The sequence below is a fragment of the Ictalurus punctatus genome, chromosome 5 (assembly GCF_001660625.3).
Source record: "Ictalurus punctatus breed USDA103 chromosome 5, Coco_2.0, whole genome shotgun sequence".
Taxonomy (NCBI): domain Eukaryota; kingdom Metazoa; phylum Chordata; class Actinopteri; order Siluriformes; family Ictaluridae; genus Ictalurus; species Ictalurus punctatus.
This window is the reverse complement of record NC_030420.2, coordinates 30379006-30384922: the sequence shown is the minus strand read 5'-3', so window position 1 is coordinate 30384922 and position 5917 is coordinate 30379006. Positions and strand designations below refer to the sequence as shown.

The following is a 5917-nucleotide window of genomic DNA, read 5'->3' as shown; positions in this document are numbered from 1 at the left end:
AAAGTAATTCTTATAGCTTTTGTTTAACAATATCTAATAAAATAATTATTAATAATTATCATTTCGGGTCTTTTTAGCCATTTCACATAAACTGGTGCTAATTTGAAATATTGTTGTAAATTTTCCTGCGATGGCCTTGATATTCCATTGATGATATCTGATGAGATTTTTATTTAAAAGCCTTCATATGGTTTGGTAAGGGCATGCATTTTATTTTGTTTCCTGGGGTGGGTTTTTTAATCACACAGATCTGGCAACCCTGTCCCCAGTCATGGACGTGTCTTAGCATGCACAAAGATGAAATTACTCAAATGTGTCCAGCATCCTAAACAGGTATGGTGCACTCACATAACTGCCTAATTACTACATAATTACACAATTAGCTTTATAGATTATTTTGTTTATCTGAATTCTACAATTATACACGTCCAAGATAAACCGCTTCGCATTTGCTCTTAGACTGTATTGTACTAACAACCTGTTGCACTGTAGTGACTAAAATCTTTTCAGAAAGCGGTGTTTAAGGTCACACAATAGTCATCAAACGCTTGTAATCTACTCACATAATTATTTCTATAGACACTGGCTCTGGTTCCTATAGAGCTCAAGTGTTTAAATTCAAACCCTTATAGAGCGAGATAATCACACACAAGCTCTTTTTTCTCTCTCCATGTTACTAATGCGCACGCTGTAGCGTTTACAAAGGAAGACCAAAGTCACAAGGGATCTCATGGTAGATCTCATCCAGCCTGGATATTACAGGAGTACTGTTACACAAAGCATCAATACTTTCACAATACTACTACAGTGTGTTGTATTATGCCTGTAGACATGCTAATTTGACTCGAATTGGCACCGCAACACAAGGAATTCACACACGCCCTTTGTCAAACAAATGAGCTATTTAGCGAAAGTGCTCGTGAACTGTCTGTAGGCCACATTTAATTGAGCTTTACAGCACAATATACCGCAGCATTGTTGAATTCTTGAATCTGATTGGTCAGGTGTTGTTATTTAACAAATAAAACATTTTTTTTTTTTTTGGTAAGGAAATGTTGATGTAACATTGGTTCGTGGAAGGAGTCTCCAGTGTCAGCGCTTTTTAACAGCTTCATGATAGAAGAGTTTAAGGGTTCTCGGGAAGGAGAACTAGTTTCACAGCTATTCCACAATATTAAAGTGCACCTATTATGGTTTTTCAGATATTCCCTTTCATGTAGTGTGTTATATATAGAGCTGTTTGTGAATGTAAAAACGTCTGCAAGGTTTCAAAAATCAAAGCGCACGACGAACAGAGTTATCGACTCGCAAAAGAAGGAACCGATTCTGAACGGCTGAAACGACTCGTTAGTGATTCCAGACTTTACTTCCTGTACTAACCTACGTAGGTTTGTAACAAAAAAGCCCCGCCTCTGCTCTTCATCTGCTGCTCGCTGACAGCGGTAGACCAATCACAACAGACGGGGACATCTGACCAATCAGAGCAGAGTATGCTCTCTGAAAGGAGGAGTTTAGAACAAATCATTTAACGAGTCGATTGTGACACTGAGGGGAAAAAAGGAAATGCTGCAATTTAAGTTATGAGCGTGTTAAAGTGTCTTTTGACTTCGGATGCGTGTAAATCTACTGTATGAGACCTTTAAAACTAAATTAGGCACGTTTCAAAACCATAATAGGTGCGCTTTAAAGCTAACACTAAACGGATAAAGTATGACATGTTGTTCATTAATAAATAAATAAATAAATAATCATCATCTGCAAATTGCTTCGGTGTAAGAGGAATAAATCACTTCAGGATATACTGTTATTGGAAATATAATCAACAGTATGTCTTGGCTCGCATTGTACCCTGCCATGTGAAACAGCCTTGTTGTTGATTATTTTCCTAGAACAGCACTCCCCCAAGTGTTTTATTCCTGATTGATGGAATATGGTTTCCAGATGTGTGCTTTGTGTTCTTAATTAAATCAATGTTGTATTATTTTATCTGGTTGTATTATTTTTTTTGTTGTTGATTTTTTTGCATGTGCGGAAAACTACTCGAATTGGCGAAATTGCAATTGCACGCTCTTTCGCAGTGATGTACATCGGTAAATGCGAGCTTTCAGCTGTACTCATATCCGTGACAAGGTCACGCGACGCATTTCGGCCAGAATCCGCGGAAAGTCCGTCGTAATCGTGAAGATTTTTTTGCAAGCTACTCCGAATATTGCCGAGCTCGCTCGGTTTCGCGTTCATTTGTGCGATCGCGAAAATCCCTAAATCCTGGAGGGACTGTCTTAAACTGTGATCGATATCAAACGATAATAGCATGCCACTGCGAACGTATCTCATAAAGAAATCTCAACAAATCAATAATCACACGAAGGAAGTGAGAAACGGATACGAACGCTAACTCTGATCCTAACCCCTTTTACACACCCTGTTCCGAACTGTATTAAAGGTCATCTTAGTCAAAACGATGCTGTTGTTACAACCATATACACGAGACAATGGCTTAGAATCAACGTCAGAACAAGATGCTGATCTTCCCCAGCGTCTCGGAGCTGCATCTCGATCCGTCTCGTGTACTGTAACTCATCTAAGATTTTGGATACTAAATGAATATCAGTGGTCAACGTTCAGAAGTCCCGAATGCTGACAAATATCCTTTCGGTGCGCGTGTTCAAGAGGGTGTGAGATCGAGATCCGTTCTGAAACACCCCAGTATGAAGAACGCATGGAGACATGGACAGGCATGTAATAAACGAAACAAATACGTGTCAGATTTACAGATTTAGACAGACAACGATTGTTCTGTATAGATCGAAAGAAGATCAACAACAACAAGAAAAGAATAATGCATAAACACTGATTGCAGAACACAGGCTATACTGTACAATTGGGATTGTTTTCGACCATTAAAAAAACACACACACACACACACACAAGAAAACAACACACACTAACAAGCAAACGATATCGTCACGTGACATGAGGTCGTACAGATGTGATCTCGGAGGTTAGAATGAGGAACGCTGTAACAGGCTGGAGCAGTGAACGCAGCACAGCAGCCTTTAGTTGTGGTTAATTGGTTCTACGAGCGTCACCGCTTCAGAGGCTGCATCTAATTAAATTAAGAGCAAACGCACAAAATGTAGGGTTGGGTTTGTTTTGGGGTTTTTTTTGTTGTTGTTTTTTTTTTTCTTAATGAACACCACGCTTTGTAAACAAACTCAAGTTTGCATATGTGTGCATTTAAGTGCATGTCCAATGCATGTGCATTTGGAAAAGGCGAGACCCTGTGCATGTGGATGAAGGATTCAGGAATGAAATATTAATGTGTGCGGATTGGAACAGAAGGAAGAGAAGAAAAGAAAGGGGGGGGGGGTTAAAACACACATACACACAACAGTGTGTGTGTGGTGTGATGTGTCAGGCTGTGTGCGAGATGTCCAAGCCTAGAACATGTGCGAATGGTCCGGTTTAAAAAAAAACAACAACAAAATTCACAACAAGCCTGATTTTATCGCCTCCTTTGTTCAGAGCTGCTGCTGCTGTTTAACACGTTTCATCTCCGGAGCCCGTCCGAGCCAGCACGCGCACGCGCTCCGGTTTAAGCATCCATGCACACCGAGAAAAATAAATAAATAACATCTAGTCGCTTGTGGTGTTTTTGCAGCACGAAAAGCGTGCACGTTCTTCGACTGGAGCAACCGTGCATGTAGAAGCAAAACAGCAGCATCAGTGTGTGAACGGGAATGTGAAAGCAGCGCTCGCGCTGTAGAGCAAGCGTTTCCACGCTCGCGCTCACCTACCTGTGTTCAAAGTGCAACAGTTAGATCCACAGCTCTTCTTCAAAACAACACAATCCGTGATTTTTGCGGTCCTGTTTCTTGCTTTCTTTTGATATATATGTATATATTTATCTATCTCTTTCTCTCTCTCTCTCTCTCTTCTTTTGTGTGTGTGTAAAAGAAAAACACCAGGACGCAGGCGAATATAAAAAAAAAACACACACCCAGGGTGCTCACCGCCCCGACTGCGTCGCAAATCTCATAACCCCGAGAAAACCGTCCTGCTTTCTTCAGAAGCGTGGGGTCGGTGGCTACTGGCCCTTTAAATGGAGCGAACCATCTGTTGAGCAGGGGTGCGCCGTTGAGCTCGTGCGCTCAATGTCACCGATACAAGCATTTCCATCACTACTCACATCATACTCATTTATGCACATGTAAATAATTTATTACTTTGCATCAACGATCAGGTGATTATGTACAATCGTGCATTTTAATGATCGGTCTTATTGAATGAACTACCCCCACGCAGGTGATGGTTTAAGCCCGCCCTTTAGCTAGTATTTTTCTACCAACCCAGATGTTGGATGAAAAACGCTATATGGTTGATGTGTGTGTGTGTGTGTGTGTGTGTGTGTGAGAGAGAGAGAGAGAGAGAGAGAGAGAGAGATTCGAATCGTTTGAAATGATTTATAAGACACAAATAAGGCTAAGGTTTGCATTATGATCGTCTGAGGACGTTTAAACAGTCACACGGCACATGAAGAAAGCCTTTATTGGTCACATGTAGATTTCGGTACAGCAAAATTAATCTCTTCTATGGAAATTGGGGTCAGAGAATAGGGTGAGATTTGTCCAACACAACAGGGGTTTAAGGGCCCTGCTTAAGGGCCCAACAGTGGCATCTTGAACCCCTGACTTTTTGAGAAGTAACCCAGTACCTTGAGCCACCAATGAGCCACCAATGTCCTTAAAGACATGTGTCATGGGAGAGAACAAACACAGTCCCCCCCAGTGTCAGAATTTATACATTCGGGCTTCCAACATTTGGGTTCAGCACAGGTCAGGGTGAATCACCTTATTGATCATGTACATGCACATAAACATGAAATCACTCATTTCATAAAAGTTCACATCAGCTACAAGGTGTCCCAAAAGTCTCCATACAGTCAGGGGCTATGTACACCAGCACCACGTCGGTTGTAGCTTCGTCAGTGGCTGTCCACTTCTCGGTCGGTCCGCAACACTTCCAGTCTTTCTGAATTTGTTAATAAGTTCAGCAACAGTGTCATGTGTGATGCGCTCGCCATGTTTCCTGCTAAAGTCCATCGCAACCTTGTGACAGCTTCCCGATCCAGCCATGAGAGTGATTTCAATACATTCTTCTTATGTCAAAGGTATCTGGAGAATATATATATATATATAACACTAGTTAAGAAAATGTTGACTTTTGGGACACCCTGTACGTTGAGCTATGTGAAGCTAAATGGGGCCTGTAACCTGATTATTCTTATCTTTGCATTGTTCTCCAACAAAAAAACAACAACTGTTTGTCTAAGTGTGAGCTTCTGTGCCCTGAGAGTGCTTTACGGCTTATTTATGATATGAGGATAGACTAGAGTGCATAAGATGCGCCTTTATGCTGTTTTCCAGTAATGAACTTTGATGTAATCTACCAGCAAATAGCAAAGCAATCTATTTATTCAAATGGTGCAGCCCAGTAAATGGCTGTTTAGGGAAAATGACACTCTGCAGTAAACAAATGTAAATTCGACTGACATAAAGAGACAGAGAATCATGATAAAGGATCTGCGCCCACGGCGGGTTTAATCAAAAGTGCTAATAGCGATCAGAATGGGCCTCTCTAATACACAGCTTCCAGCCAGTTGTGTTGGAGGACTGCCGGAAGATTTACTTCCACGTGCTGGGCTGATTCAGCTGAAAGATGGCACGTCTTTAATTCAGTCCAATTTTTTTTTTTTTTTTATATGTGTGTAGATCTTTTAACAACAGATTTTGTCACAGTGAAGCCTTACAAGAAATCTGGATGTAGATCTTAAATCCTTAGGCGACAGTGGCATGGAAGTAACCTTGAGAGGAACCAGATTCAAATTGGAACCCATCCTCTTCTGGGTGACACCGGA

The 5917-nt window shown here is 41.1% G+C and overlaps 1 protein-coding gene across 1 annotated transcript in view; it reads right to left on the bottom strand.

Moving 5' to 3' along the window:
• Positions 1 to 4081, bottom strand: part of plxna3 (plexin A3) — a 194902-nt gene extending 190821 nt beyond the window's left edge. Inside the window, exon 1 of the mRNA XM_053680416.1 lies at positions 3798 to 4081. The gene's annotated coding sequence lies outside the window, so the exon portion shown is untranslated. The remainder of the gene's footprint in view (positions 1 to 3797) is intronic.
• Between the last annotated feature and the right edge of the window lie 1836 nt (positions 4082 to 5917).